This window comes from Pongo pygmaeus, chromosome 1 (assembly GCF_028885625.2).
Source record: "Pongo pygmaeus isolate AG05252 chromosome 1, NHGRI_mPonPyg2-v2.0_pri, whole genome shotgun sequence".
NCBI lineage: Eukaryota > Metazoa > Chordata > Mammalia > Primates > Hominidae > Pongo > Pongo pygmaeus.
The window spans coordinates 65,647,630-65,664,420 of record NC_072373.2 but is presented as its reverse complement, the minus strand read 5'-3'; the positions used below and the strand labels follow the sequence as shown (position 1 = coordinate 65,664,420).

The following is a 16,791-nucleotide window of genomic DNA, read 5'->3' as shown; positions in this document are numbered from 1 at the left end:
GTTGTTTGTCAGATGAAGGAGATTTTAAACTGAGACTGTGGGGTTTTCTAGATACAGAATCATGTCATCTGCAGAGATAGTTTGACTTCCTCTCCTCTTATTTAGATACCCTTTATTTCTTTCTCCTTCCTGATTGCTCTGGCCAGAACTTCTAATACCATGTTAAATGGGAGCAATGAGAGATGGCATCCTTTTCTTGTGGTAGTTTTTAAGTGTGAATGCTTCCAGCTTTTGCCTATTGAGTATAATGTTGATTGTGGGTTTGTCATAGATGGCTCTTATTATTTTGAGGCATGTTTCTTCAATACCTAGCTTATAGAGAGTTTTTAACATGAGAGGGCGTTAAATTTTATCAAAAACCTTTTTGGCATCTGTTGAGATAATCATGTGGCTTTGTCTTTAGTTCTACTGTTTACGTGATGAATCACACTTATTGATTTGTGTATGTCAAACCAACTTCACATCCCTGGGATGAAGCCTACTTGATTAGCTTTTTTTTTGATGGGCTGCTGGATTGGACCAAATGGATCTTATAGACCTCTACAGAACTCTCCACCCCAAAACAACAGAATATGTACATTCTTATAATCACCAAATAGCACATACTCCAAAATTGACCACATAATTGGATATAAAACAATCCTCAGCATATGCAAAAAAGAAAAAACTGAAACCATACCAAAAGCACTCTTAGACCACAGTGCAATAAAAATAGAAGTCAAGATGAAGGAAATCGCTCAAATACGTGCAATGACATGGAAATTAAGCAACATGCTCCTGAATGACTTTTGGATAAATAATGAAATTAAGGCAGAAGTCAAGTTCTTTGAAATTAATGAGAACAAAGATATAACATACCAGTATCTCCAGGACACACCTAAAGCAGTGTTAAGAGGGAAATTCATAACAATAAATGCCACATCAAAAGATTAGAAATATCTCAAATTAGCAACCTAATAATCACAACTGAAGGAACTAGAGAAGCAAGAACAAATCAATCCCAGAGCTAGCAGAAGACAAGAAATCACCAAAATCGGAGCTGAACTGAAGGAAATTGAGACACCAAAAGCCATTTAAAAGATCAATGAATCCATGAGTTGTTTTTTTGAAAAAACATTAATAGGATAAATAGGCCACTAGCTAGACTAATTAAGAAGAAAAAGGAGAAGATCCAAATAAACACAATTAGAGGTGACAAAGGCAATGTTACCACTGACCCCGCAGAAGTAAAAATGACCATCAGAAACTACTACAAACACCTCTGTGCACATAAACTAGAAAAGCTAGAAGAGGTAAATAAATTCCTGGACACATACACCCTCCCAAGATTGAACCAAGAAGAAATCGATTATCTGAACAGACCAATAATGAGCTCTGAAATTGAATCAGTAATAAATAACCTACCACCAACAACAAAAGCCCAGGACCTGATGATTTCACAGCCAAATTCTACCAGATGTACAAAGAAGAGCTGGTACCATTCTTACAGAAATTATTCCAAAAAATTGAGGAGGAGGGACTCCTTCCTAACTCATTCTGAGGCCAGCATCATCCAGATACCAAAACTTGGCAGAGATACAACAAAAAAAGAAAACTTCAGGCCGATATCCTTGATGAACATTGATGCAAAAATCCTCAACAAAATCTTTCAAACCAAATCCAACAGCACATCAAAGGAGTTATTGTATTACCTATCCTTTGTGAGTGAACGTCTTATCTTTCCAACTAGATTGAGATCTCTTGGAAAGCATAGACTATATGCATCTTACTTTTCTTTCTGTCCTCCACAACCCAAGCCTTCTACACAACAGTCACTCAGTAAATAGGTGTCAGGTTCCATTCTTTCTCTAGGAAATCTGCATAAATTACCTTTATTACTAAGATGTTTTGTCTTAAGTATGATCATGCTCTTTGGGGTCAAAACTTACGTCATTTTATTTCTTTTTTGATGTTCCCTAAGATGGAGAACAAATGTTCAGTGTCCTCCTTAAACCTGTAAATATACTTGAGGTAGGTTAATGTGTCACTTTAGCTTTCAGTTTTCTGGATTAAGCCAAGATAACGGGGCAGAACCATTATACTTACACAACACCTTTTCCTGAGAAATTCATAATACTTCTTTTACCTTAAGATCAGGTTTTTCCATGGTTACAAGTCAGCATAAGTTTGAGAATCCAGGGAAGATTATCTCTTCTGTAGAAAAAGTCTTGAGCCTCTGGCAAGCTTTTATTTTTTACAAAGATTCACTTGGAGGCTGCTTAATATCTACTGAAAGCCTGATGACTGACATACACATATACCCAATGCACACTCTATCCAAGGTTTGTAATTTTATATATTTAAAATTTTAAATTTAACAAGGGGTAGATGTGGCTTAGTCTTTCAGTATTGCTGATTAAGTGACTAAAGATTTTGGCAGCTAGGAATTTGTAATGATGAAATATTGTTCTGTTAATACTAGCAAATTTAACTAAAGCAATTCTAAGGAATGGTGATTATGGATATATTCTAACCCACTTTACCCTTTTCAAAATGTAGTGAAAGGCATGAAACTCAAACTGCTGGGAAGGGCATGAAGAAGCTGGGGCTGCAGGCTGTATGCTTTTGTAAACACATCCAGCTCCCTGCTCTGATGATGTGTCTGCAGGGTCATTTGGAGGAGTTGATGTGAGGGAGCAGATGAATCTTCTCATTTAAAATATCCTGTAATGTCAATAAAATCTATTTGAACCCCAGAAAGTTTATAAGCTAGTTGGATGTGTTAATTAATATTGGCTTGTTGAACTGGCTTATTGAGGGGTGTCAGGAACCCTTCTTTCCTTTTGAAGAACCATAGAAACAACACAATGGGGCCAGGCACGGTGGCTCACATCTGTAATCCCAGCACTTTGGGAGGCCGAGGCAGGTGGATCACCTTTGGTCAGGAGTTCGAGACCAGTCTGGCCAACATAGTGAAAACCCATCTCTACTAAAAATACAAAAAAATTAGCTAGGCCTGGTGGTAAGTGCCTGCAATCCCAGCTACTTGAGAGACTGAGGCAGGAGAATCACTCAAACCCGGGAGGTGGAGGTTGCAGTGAGCCAAGATCGCACCATTGTACTCCAGCCTGGGCAACAAAAGAGAAACTCCATCTCAAAAAAAAAAAAAAGAAAGAAAAAAGAAATAACACACTGGTTGGGTGAATGGAGGATTACACCCAAGGCACCTGGGAGGGAAACTGTTTATTTCATGAGCTTTCCCTTTGGTTTGATTGTGTTTTTAAAGGATTGGGAAAAATTAAGAAATGTTAAACCTGCTTCAGATTGGTTTATCAAACACTCACATAGTAATATAATAATTGTAAGGACAATAATTTCTAGTTTGTGTAAAATAGTTTTTATTGTATTCCTAATGTCCAAATTGGGAGGGGCTGGTAAGCATTTTGGTAGCAAAGAGTCATTTCATCAATTAGAAGAAAGAGCCTCTTGGGACATATGGCATTTGGAAGTGAAGTATTTGATCCTAGAGTTTTGGCTGGCCATAAAGGAAAGCTTGTATAAGCAAAAAAGAAAATATGTTTTCCTGGTGAAAAAACAGAGTAGAAGGGATATTTGTAGTAGGAAATAAGGATGGTAAGAAGAAGCTGGGTACAGTGGCTCATGCCTATAATCCCAGCACTTTGGGAGGCCGAGGCTGGCTGATCACCTGAGGTCGGGAGTTTGAGACCAGCCTGACCAACATGGAGAAACTCCGTCTGTACTAAAAATACAAAAATAGCCGGGCGTGGTGGCGCATGCCTGTAATCTCAGCTACTCGGGAGGCTCAGGCAGGAGAATCACTTGAACCCGGGAGGCGGAGGTTGCAGTGAGCCGAGATCGTGCCATTGCACTCCAGCCTGGGCAACAAAAGCAAAACTCCATCTCAAAAAAAAAAAAAAAAAAAAGGTGAGAAGAAAAATAACATTTTATCTTTGATAAGAGCAAGTAGAGCGTTATGGTGTTTTTATTCTATTTTGAAGTTCTAGAACCAATGCAGCCTCCCGAGGGAACTGCAAACGGGCCAGGCACTTTCATAATATTTACACTCATTTGTTCATCCATTTGCTGTCCATTTATCATTCGTCCAAAATCATTTATTAGGGACCTCTTCTATTTCATGCACTGGGACAATGATGAGAAATGAATTCTTCACTTGGAGGAACTACACTCTACTGGAGGGAGGCCTACATAAATGGGGTTTAGGGTAAACCTGACAGGTGTTCTACTAGATCTAATAACAGATATCTGTGGACATACAGAGAAAAGGTCGCCCCTCTGGGTTGCTGGAAAAGATTCACAGAAAGTGATATTTGAAGTGAGTTTTAAAGGATGAGTGCATTCATCAGGTTGAGCCATTCAGAAAGGAAAGCCCACTAGGGGACAGGCCTGTGCAAAAGCACTGAAGTGTGACTGGGTATGCAGAGAACAGGGAAGGTGGTGAGGTGGTGGGTGGAGGACCAGATACAGAACCATGGGAGAGGTGATGGGGAAGAGTGAAACTGAAACTGTAGGGCACCAGGCCATCGCCCTCCATGCATCCAAACTCAAGTGCCGGAAGGCACAACCTCAACCCATGGGTGACAGCCCTACTGCCAACACAGATACACACACACACACACACATCACACACACATACCGTGCACCCCCCCATTCCACCCCACAACCCACCACACACAGAGATACACACACCCCATTTCACACCCCACCACACACACATCCCGCCACCAAACACATACCCTCCACCACGTACACACATCTCACACACCCTACTCCATACCCCACCCCCGACACAACCCCACACACCAGCACACCCCTTCACACCACCACACTCCCCACACCACTGCACACACACACCCTACCACACACACACACCATATACCCCCCCACACACCTCCCACATATACCTCACCACATATATTCTACATCCACCTCACACACACTCTCTCCCCACCACACATACCCCACCCCCCACACATACCACCACACACCCCTCCACACATCCCACCACACACCCCTCAAATCCTGCCATACACACACACCCCATCACACACCCCACACACCCCACCACATACACACACACACAGACACACACTACCACCACACCCCCAACAATCCACCACGTACCCCACACCTCACACCTGACCACACACACTCTCCCCTCACACACACCTCACCTCATCACACACACACACACACCCCATACACCCCCCACCCCACATACAGGAACTGTTGTTTTGGCTGACCCCCTCCTGAGAAAGCAGAGTTGACTCTGGGCTGCATCCCACAGACCACAGCCCAGGGTCCTGGGAACACTGTAAGGGACATTGGTAAGGGGGATCCAGCACTGGTTTTTAAACATGGGAGTGCTACACACATCGTCTGTGGACTGTGAGTACATTGTGTCAGGACTAGGTCTAACTCATACTCTGTTCGTTCCTCTGTGCCTAGCACCGTGCTGGCATATAGAAGGTCCTCCTTAAATACTTGCTGCATGAATAAATGAGCTGAATAAATAAGGCAATGTGGAGAACCCACTAGCGTGGAAGGAAACTACTGTCAGTTCAGAGGCTCTCACAAGAATCTAGGTGAGCGATCACGGTGGGATTGGAGAGGAAGAACCAGAATGTAGACCAGCGCTCTCCAACAGAACTTTCCACATGATGGAAATGTTCTATTCTGCACTGTCCATTATGCAAACCACTAGCCACACATGGCTCTTGAGCACTTGAAATGTAGCTGGTGAGGCTGAGGGACTGAACTTTTAATTACTTTAAATTTTTTTTCTTTTTTTCTTTTTTTTTGAGACAGAATCGCGCTCTGTCGCCCAGGCTGGAGTGCAGTGGCGCGATCTCGACTCACTGCAAGCTCCGCCTCCCAGGTTCACGCCATTCTCCTGCCTCAGCCTCCCGAGTAGCTGGGACTACAGGTGCCCGCCACCACACCTGGCTAATTTTTTGTATTTTTTTTTTAGTAGAGACGGGGTTTCACCGTGTTGGCCGGGACCTCGTGATTCGCCTGCCTTGGCCTCCCAAAGTGCTGGGATTATAGGCGTGAGCCACTGCGCCCGGCCTAATTACTTTAAATTTAAATAGCCACATGTGACTATTGGCTACCACATTGAACAGCACAGTTCTAGAGATTTTTGTGGCAGAATCAAACAAACTTGTAACAAACTGGATTTATTCATTAATTTAATCAATAAATATTTATTGTTTACTTTGTTCTGCAGTGAAAACGTGTGTGGCAATAGGGTGTGACACGCCAGGGTGTTTAGACTTTGTGAGGTGCTTGGTAAAGGAGACCCAACACCAGTGTTTAAGCATGAGCAGAGCAGGTGATGTAATTTCCCTCTAGAGCTGACATTCTTCTGGGGGGAGGAGGGAAGGAAGGAAGGAAGGAAGGAAGGAAGGAAGGGAGGGGAGGGGAGGGGAGGGAGAGGAGGGGAGGGAGGGAGGGAAGAAAGGAAGGAAGGGAAGGAAGGAAGAAAGAAAGAGAGAAAAGAAAGAAAGTTCTATGAAGAAAATGAAAACAAGTGATATAACGAGTGGAGGAGAGTGGACAAGCTATTTTAGCAGGATTGGTCAAGGAAATCCTCTCTGAAAGGTGACAAGTTGAGAGTTGAATAATGCGGAAGTTATGTGGATTAAGAAAAACAAAAACAAAGAAAACCTCAAAACAAGAACTAAAATAATCATTGATGAGTAAAAGCAATAAAATTCATCCTGAAGACACCTGGTGCAAGAAGGGACCTATTCCATCTGCAAGTCAAACTCACTCACTTCCTTTCTCCAGAAAGAAAACTGAAGCCTGGAGAGGTAAAGAGACTTACCTAAGGCCAGTTGGCAAAAGACTCTTAACCTCCTGACCTCCAACTCCACTCCCTACTGGGTGTCTCTTAGCATCTTGAATTTCATTTTTCTTATTAGTAAAATGAGTTATTGATAGAAATGAAAAATGTAACATAGATAAGGTGCTAAAAATAGTAGCTGTTTTCATTTTTGGATTTTTTCTAATCGTTGTATAGTGTGCCTCTCAAATAATTAACTATGTTATTATTTTAATAATATAAAAGTATTAATATAATATATAATTATGTATAATTAATATAATAGAGAAATTTAGTAATTGAATAATACGAAAAGCCTAAGAGAGGCAATGAGCTTCAATCCCTGACTTTTTCTTAGTCATCATTGTCTGGGGTAAATCTTAGCATTGGGCCTATGCAGTCAACCTCCAGTACAACCTGCCATTCACCTGGAGGCAGCTGCTGGAGCTCTTTGAACGGTGTCAGAGAAGGAATAACCATCCCCCACACTGCTGGCCTGGCAATCCCCACCTTATTAAGTGGTGGCATGTATCACAGTCCTAGGATACTGCTGAGGAGAGGAATATGAGGCTGTGGTTTTTCTCAACAGACACAGGTGTCATCAAGCTCTTTATGGAAACCTGCTGTAGACAGGGGCTGAAAAGAAGATGAAGGCTTTAACAGGTTGTGAAATTGCAGTGATAAAAAGAGAGCACTGAAAGCATATGGCACTGGAAAGGATTTTCTGCATCCAAATTGAGAATCAGACCTTCATTTGTTTACTCTTCATTTTACCCCCACCACACCTCTGCTGTTTGAGCTGGTATTTTTGTAAATATTCAGATAGGACAAACAAGGTGATAAACGAGGTCATGGCTTTGCCAGAGGGACAGACAATGCTGGAATATAAATGTTGGGTCTCCTTGACTTCTCAATGTCATTTGCCTTTTCTAGCCACACCCTTGGGTCTCAACCCAGGGTCCTGGACTATGAGCCCATGCTCTAGCCATTCTGCCATGTTGCATCTGAGTTTGGTGTCTATGGAGCCACTGGTTCAATAATCCTTAGCTGATAGTTTGATCTGACTATTGTATGATCACCAAAGTAACACTGAAAATGAGGCATTGAACAACTATGGGTTGCATGTGAGTGACCTGAGAGCCATGTCTGAGGCTTACTGCCCACGGCTCATGACCTCACTGTTGCAACCTGACCTGGTCAGGGCCAGGAGCCTCTCCCCAGGCTGGAGCATCATCTCCTCCCATCATTCCTGAATATCACAAAGACGCATTAGGATAATGCCTCTGTGCCTTTCAGCCCTCCCATGCTCAGCAATGCACCTGCCAGTGAACACAGTGGCATACAAATACCTGCAGAGATAGAAGGATCCAAGTCCTTGGCCCAAACCTAGCAGGTCTAGATACCAGACCTTGCTCTACCACTTAGTTCACTGTATGAGCTTGGGCGAATTACTTTATTTATCTAGACCCCTATTTCTTCAAACGTGAATGTGGAATATTATCTACCTCATAGAGGTCCAAGAATCAAAAAAATTTGTATATGAAAATGCTTTGAAAAATAGAAAGCACCAATCAAGTAAGTACAGGTATTATTCAGTAGTCTACATACACTACAAGGAATTTTTTGTAGAAAAAATAAAACTTAATAAATATTAAATTATATTAATATCACTTTCATCCATCTACCCATTCATCCATCCATCCATCCATTCATTCAGTAAAGTTGTATTAGACAACCAGTCTGAGGCAGGCACTGTATTGGTGCTAGGTAGACACATGATTGTGAACAGCAAATATATTATTCCTTGTGTTAATTAGGGTTTTCCAGAAAACAAAAAACTAAAGGGAAATATATATCTCAAAAACAGATTTATTACAAGTAATTAGCTCATGTGATTATGAAGGTGGGAAAGTCCTGAGATATGTGGGATGAGTCAACAAGTTGGAGACCCAGGAGAACTGATGGTTTAGTTCCAGTCTGAGCTTGGTGATCTAAAAACCAGGATTGATGGTGTAGCTGAAGGCCAGCAGGCTCAAGATCCAGGAAGTGCCAATGTTTCAGTTTGAGTCTGAAGGCAAGAATAAAAGCCAGTGACCCAGTTCAAAGGCAGTCAGGCAGGAAGAATTCTCTCTTACCTGGGGGAGTCAGCCTTTTGTTCTATGCAGGCCTGCACTTGGTTAGATGGAGACTGTCACATTAGGGAGTGCACTCTGCTTTACTCAGTCTGCCAATCTGAATGTTAATCTCATCTAAAACACCCTCACAGAAACACCCAGAGTAAGTTTCACCAAATATCTGGGCACCACTTGGCCCGATCAAGTTGGCAGATAAAAGTAATCATCACCTTCCTCACAGAGCTTACTGTCTATTTGGGAGAGAAGGACATAGTAAAGCAATAATCATGCAAACAAATTTATAATGACAAAGTGTGCTGAGTGCTATGAAGAAAAAAGTACAGGCTCCCAGGAGTGATGATAACACTGGAGGCATATAAACATGAAACTTTAGTTGACTTGACTGATGTGGGACAAGGGGAGTGCATAGGGGAATTCCTTCAGATAGGAGAGCACTCAGCAAATGAAAGATCCAAAAGGTCAGTGTGGCTGGAACACAGGAAAGAAGAGGGATTATGTTGCCAATATGAGCAGACAGAGGGAAGGTCACAGACAACTCTTAGGGTTGTCTATGAGAAGGCTGAAAAGTTTGAGGCTGGTAAAGGAAGTATGAAATAGAAGTTGCCAGACTGAGAGAATGACCTTATTCATTGACAATGTAATGTAATAATATGGTTGTGTGGGCTATTTAAGTTGAGCTAGAATAAATTCATAAACATTGTAATCTCTCAGGTTGCATGATTTTTTTTTTTTTTTTTGAGATGGAGTTTCGCTCTGTCGCCCAGGCTGGAGTGCAGTGGTGTGATCTCAGCTCACTGCAAGCTCTGCCTCCTGAGTTCATGCCATTCTCCTGCCTCAGCCTCCCGAGTAGCTGGGACTACAGGCACCCGCCATCATGCCCAGCTTATTTTTGTATTTTTGGTAGAGATGGGGTTTCACCGTGTTAGCCAGGATGGTCTCGATCTCCTGACCTCATGATCCGCCTGCCTCGGCCTCCCAAAGTGCTGGGATTACAGGCGTGAGCCACCACGCTTGGCCAGGGTTGCATGATTTTTATAGCCTTTTGTTTGACAATTTGATGCAGACATATAAATTAATTTTAACATTGATTGTTGTGACTTTCTACTTTATACTGTTTTGCATGAATATTTCCACATTTGTTTTTCATAATTTTGTTATTTTTAATAGCTGTGTAGTATTCCATCATGGTTTCCATCATGTTATTTCTGGCCCCTACACACTCCTGTGGTTTTTAGCTCTGTACAGTTTTTCTGAAAAATATTTCTGCTGAGAATATCTTTTGGAACAGTGTTGTTTCTTATGAGCTTTTTTTTTAGGTTGCATCCCCTCATGGGTCGCTTCTCTGCACATCACAGCTTCTCTGTAGCGCACAGCGTCTGTGGTGTGGTGCTTTGTTTGTCTTGTCTGGGTGTGAGAAATTCCCGTGGCACCAGCTGTTGCTGGGGAGTTGGCTGGGGAGGAGTAGTGACAGGCAGGAAGAGGATGACCCTCATTAGGAGTTCAGAGAACGCAGGCTATTGTGTTACTGCACTGTATCCTCCAGGATGTGGCCTCTGTGAGTGGTTTATTCTGCACTGAGACCCTCTATGGCCCTTAACCTAACAGGGAGCTCTCTACCTTTGCCACCTTCCCCGAGGGCCTATTAAGTTCCTGGTAAGTGTTGTTCTATGTAGAACAAAGAATATGTAAGGTAGTGGCAATAATGTAAATTATTGTTCATAAGTCTCTGGACTGTAATTAAATGAAAGTTATGATTATATCATCTAAGGCAAATGGTTCCCTAGGTGCCATCATTTTTGTTCATTCCTTTATTTAATATATTCACTCTTAATTTCTACATATTATTGAGAAATTTGTAAGGGACCCGCTCATCAAGCCAAGTAGGTATCAGGGAAACTCATATAACATCCCTTCCTTGCCTAATCATAGTACACCCACTCATTTGACCCAGTGTATCTCTTAAGCATTTAGTATTTTTAACGCTGGTCAAAAAGTTAATGTAACAAAACAGAGTAACTGAACTCATTTGTGTTGGGACAAGGATAAAGTTTAAATTCGGTTTTCGGGGGGAAAAAATTCTATTATTTTGTCAAACATAATATCATACAGTAGTAATTTAGTTTAATGTTCTTGGCAACTGGAAAATAAGTTCCAAAGGATTTCTCTATTTTATTTATCAAAGCAAAGAAAGACAAGTATGGAACATAATAACCATTTTGTCCTCTTACCAACAAAGGGTATGTAGGAGAGGAGGCAGGCTCCTGCTAGAATCTTAGGCATTTTGGTCAGAACCATCATCACTGATGGCAGCGATATCTGTAGTTAATAACAGCAATGATAGTAACATGTAAAAACCATGGAGTGTTAACTGTATGCTAGGCACAGTGCTTTATGTTGTATCATTACCTCCCTCCCTTGAAGTGGGTTTTCTCAAAATCACAAAGCTAGTGAGTGATGGACTCAAGATTCAAACAGTAGACCCAAAGCCGGTGCTCCTAATCTCTCTCTACCCTGGTAATACAGTGGTTGGAAGCAGTGTGGGGTGGCAGGAAAAACCCACACCAAGGGATCTCAGCATTGCATTGCAAAGCACATGCCATGTTAGCCTTGAATCTGTTATGTAAATTGAATTAAGTCACATTATGATTATTATTATTTTGAGACAGGGTCTCGCTCTGTCACCCAGCTGGAGTACAGTGGCACAATCTCAGCTCACTGCAACCTCCATCTCTTGAATTCAAGCAATTCTCCTGCCTCAGCCTCCTGAGTAGCTGGGATTACAGGCATGCACAACCACACCTGGCTAATTTTTGTATTTTTAGTAGAGACGGGGTTTCACCATGTGTTGGCCAGGCTGGTCTTGAACTCCTGACCTCAGGTAATCCACATGCCTCAGCGTCCCCAAGTGCTGGGATTACAGGCGTGAGGCACTGCGCCCAGCCCACATAAACTTCCTGATGTTCCATTTTCTATAAAGCAGAAGAGACATTTGTGTTTTTTAACTCCCAATGTGGGTAATGCTAGATAAGTGTGAAAGTTCTTTGACAACCAGCCAGAAAGTCCTATAGATATCTAAGGATTCATTACTTTGTATTGTGGTTGCTATGATGATGATGTGGCAGGATTCTTGTACTTAAAATATGAGACATGCCACAGCTGCTCTGGGGTGAGGCTACTCTAATGGGCTAAATTCAAATGTCTCATGCAGCGGAGTTGCGTTTCAATGAGTCATCTGATATGCTGATGTGCCAGGGAATCAGATACTTCACAGTCAGAAGGCAGCAGGAATCATGTGTGTTGTGGATGTGATGTGACTGACGTGGTGACAGATACATTCAAAGCATCAGAAGGCTCTCTAAACAAAGCTCCTTCTAGGAAAACTGATCACTGTGGCAGGCTCCCTCCAATGACCGCAGGCTGGGAATTGACCATAACGGATCATGATGTAGGTTCTAGAACAAGACTGAGGGGTGGAACAGGAGTCAGGTGGTCTTCAGAGTGATTTTATTGACATTAGCCCAACCAAAGGCTCCACCATGCTTTGGGCAATCAGCACATCTCAGGGCTTGGGGTTCTAGATGTTGGAATACATTGCATAACTGGTCCAGTAGCAGGACATGAAGGCCAAGGCAGAAATTTCATCCATACTTTATGTAAACCCAGTAGACTGGTGGTCTCAAACTCCAGAGAGACTAAAATCCAACTGTTGGGTACTACACTTACTATCTGGGTGATGGGATTATTCATATCCCAAACCTCAGCATCATGCAGTATACTCATGTAATAAACCTACACATGTACCCCTGAATCTAAATAAAAGTGGAAATTATTTAAAAAACAATTGTTCAAATTCAGGTTTCTGGTCTTCATTCCCAGAGTTCACTATTCCACTGGTTTGGGGTGGGGGCCAATAATCTACATTCAACAAGCCCTTTAAGTGATTTTGATGCGGATAATGTACAATTTCCATTTTCAGGAAATAAAATGTAGTAGATACAGGAAGAACTCTGGATGAGAGTGACCATAATAAAAACCAAAAAGCTAACATGTATTGAGTATTTACTATGAACTGGGCACTCTTCAAAGTGCTGTACAGAAATTAACTAATTCTCATGCCATCCCATGAGCTAACCACTAATATTTCCTCCATTTTACAAATAGAAGACACTGGCATCTGTGATTTCATGTCCTGGTTTCCTGGTAAAATGTAAAAGTTTGAATGTGTCAGAATAATTTTGTAAGGAAGGGATAGATTGCTCAAATTCCACCTAGAGGAACAGCATGTACTCCCATCACTCTAGTGTTATAATATAGCCTGATTCTAATATGAAAAATTCACAGCAGCCTGGTAGCTTAGGGTAGGGATGGAGCTTAGGAGAAATTGTCCACTGTAGCATCTATCTCACGGGGTACCAACATTGAGACTGGAAGACATGAACTCCACTTATTCCTTGCCCTCTGAATGCTGAAATTGCCCTTACCCCAACCTTGTTTTTGGCTGGGACCTGTTGAAATGCTGCAAGTCTCCAGCTTGCTAATCAGGTTTACAGAAAAAAAGAGATTTTAAGCCTCTACTAATTAAAGATATAATGCTAACCATCTATGACCAGTTAACCATCTATGACCAGTTAGCTCATTTAATTAGAGCCCATTGAGAATAAGAGTGAACTCATTGAACTTAACATTTACTTTCTATTACAGAAGAATTTATTTGAATCTCTCTTTTCCTTGGCTAAGAAGAATGAAGAGGCAGGAGACTTGGGGGACCCCTTAACTGGGTATAATTACTGGGACAAATCAGCCAGCACGAAGAGGAGGTAATATTTAGATGGTTGGTTAGAAATATTCTTTGCTGATTTATTATTCATGTACTATGATTTAAAGAACGTTTAAGTTGTCTGAAAATTGTTTAAAATTTTGGAGATCTAGAATTCCAGATTTATGTTTCTAAGTGCCTGACTGCTAAGATGTTCCATTTGGTTGTTCAGCTAGTATCCCTTCCCCAAAACATATCCCAAATCAATCCCATCATACTCCCCACCAAGTCTCTCTTCTCTGGATGACACTACTTCTGTTCCTGATCACACCGTTCTCCCAGTTCTGGTTCAGAAACACAGCCATCTTTAAATCCACCCTCCCTAGAGAGTTGGTTGTAAGATAAATTCACATGTTTTCTCAGGTTAGCTTTTGCTCTTCCAGCAAGAAGAGCATCACTATCACCCACAGTTCAATCCTTTTCATCTCGTGGGGTCTGAACCACATTCTGGAGCTTTCCTGACCAGCATCTTCTCCGTTTGTCCTGCAGCTTCTTCTTCCTACAATGACTCTGCCATATTGAAATATCATTCTTTAGTTCAAACTCTCTGTGATTTTTATTGCCTCCTAAATAAAGTTGAAATTTACTAAACTCAAAATCTGGTGTACAAGTCCTTCTATAATCTTTTCCCATACTATTTGTCTAGCCTTGTTTTCTATTAAGTCTTTAAAAACAATTTTACTACTCACAGGGCTGATTTACCTATTAGATACAGGAAGTACAGCACCTAGGTCCCACAATGCTTTTAGAGGTCCAGGATGTTTTAATTTCTTTTTCAATCAAAAGAAAAAAGAACATAATCCAAATTGTATTATATGCATAATTATATTAACACAGTTGTAAAACATAATTTTAATATTTTTTGGACAAAGATACCTATGAAAGCAAAAGTGTCCAAGTCCCATGAAAGTCATGTGACTTTCCCCGAAATAGAAAATATAGATTTAATAAATGAACTTTGGTGAAAGATTTAAAGACAAATAATAAAGTATGCACTCATTAAATGTAAAATAAATAAATAAAATCATCAACCCTGTCTCAAAAAATGTTTAACTTTCATTTGTTCATTAATAGCTCAATTACTCACTCATTCAATCAACAAATATTAATTGCACTCTTACTATTTTTCAGGCACTAAACAATCAGTCCTGGTCTCTGTTATCAGAGACTTTTGATGCTACCATTGGAGTCAGACAAGCAGACAAACATCAACAAAATGATTATAAATTATGACACGCTATGATGGGAAAGAAGGAGGCAGAGAGAGAGGACATTGGCAGGAAGGAGCTCTACTGTAGATGTGGTGGTCAGAGAAGGGCCTTTGTGAGAAGCTGACACATAATCTCACAGTTGAAGTTGTGAGAAGGAGCTGGCCCTCCAGAGAGAAGTAGGAAGAGCGCTCCAGCAGAATCTCTGGGTGAGACTTGGACATCTGTGTTGTTGCTCTACTTTCTGGGTACATCTGATGAAGGAGGAGCCCCTGCTGTTGGTCTCATCCAAGAATACAGTTTAAGCTCTTCATTTCCATGGTTTTGTTCATGCTGCTCCCTTGCCCTAGAATTCCTTCTCTTCTGCCTCCCCTTCTCTATCTTTCAAGCCATACTCATCTTCTAAGACCCAGTTCAAATGCCACCACCAAGCCACTGTCTCTGTGCCACCTCCTCTGGCCAGACGCCTGCTCGCCTTTGAAGCCCCCACTCTAATGCTTAGCATTTGTCATCCCCTACCCTCTTCTTCCATATGTTTTATCTCCACTACTTGGTGGCAATTTCTTAAAGGTAAAGACTGTGTTTTATATCTTAGCATTCCTTGAAGCACCTCCACAGTGACCTTCACACATTAGAAATGTAGTAAAAATTTTCTGGATACATGAAAAATGAATGAGTCCATGATTCCAAGGTAGACTATGTATTCACATCATATTCTTGCAATCTTTCCCTTATTTCCTTTGCAGACAAGTGCAGCTACGACTGCTGCTGGGACCGCGATACTGTGATGAGACTTTGCATATTTAAAAGGATGTTGAGAGAGGAGGAGGAATGATAAATGAACTCAGGAAGATGTGATGTCTTCTGTGATGACACTAATAGATGGAATACAGAATTCAGCTCCAATATTTAGGGTTGGAAACCAAACATAAACAAGCAAGCAAGGAAAATGAAAAGGAATGTGTGTGTGTGTGTGTGTGTGTGTGTAGGTGTGGTGAGAGTATATGAAATACATGAAAAGATAAAAAGTTAGATGCTGCTAAAGGGACAGACATGTAGGAATTTTACATTAGGGTTGTTCTGATTTTCATTTTCTTGCCTTTTTAAAATTTAATGATTAACAAGTCTCCAGAGATTTTTATAGCCTGGGAGACCACTGGTAAGACAATATAGGTGGTCCCCCAGCAGGATCTAAATCAGAGCCTTCATAGTGGACTGTCGGGCTAGGTGCAGCTGTAGACAATGCATCTTCAGGAGTGGAGTGAAGCAATTTAATGGACTAGTAATGCAACAGGAGGTAGAAGAAAAGTGTTCTCTCACTAAAGCATGGTGGGTGTTTTCAAAATGTTTAAAAAACATTTTTAGGCCAGGCACAGTGGCTCACACCTGTAATCCCAGAGCTTGGGGTGGCTGAAGACCCAAAAGGAGGATCCCTTGATGCCAGGAGTTGTAGACCAGCCTGGTCTAACATAGCAATACCCTGTCTCTACAAAAAAAAAAAAAAAGATTAATTAGCCAGGCAGGTGACAAGTGCCTGTAGTCCCAGTTACTCAGGATGCTAAGGCAGGAGGATTGCTTGAACCCAAGAATTTGAGGTTGCAGTAAGCTATGATCGTGCCATTGCACTCCAGCCTGGGTGACAGAGTAAGACCTCAATTCTTTTTTTTTTTTTTTTTTTTTGAGGCAGAGTCTTGCTCTGTTGCCCAGGCTGGAGTGCAGTGGTGCGATCTTGGTTCACTGCAAGCTCCGCCTCCCGGGTTCGTGCTATTCTCCTGCCTCAGCCTCCCA

At 41.5% G+C, this 16,791-nt stretch overlaps 1 protein-coding gene across 1 annotated transcript in view; it reads left to right on the top strand.

Moving 5' to 3' along the window:
• The window catches only part of TSEN15 (tRNA splicing endonuclease subunit 15), a 78,472-nt gene extending 61,979 nt beyond the window's left edge, over window positions 1–16,493 (top strand). Inside the window, exons 4-6 of the transcript XR_010122920.1 lie at window positions 13,681–13,796; window positions 14,927–15,212; window positions 15,750–16,493. The gene's annotated coding sequence lies outside the window, so the exon portion shown is untranslated. The remainder of the gene's footprint in view (window positions 1–13,680; window positions 13,797–14,926; window positions 15,213–15,749) is intronic.
• Window positions 16,494–16,791: the final 298 nt, after the last annotated feature.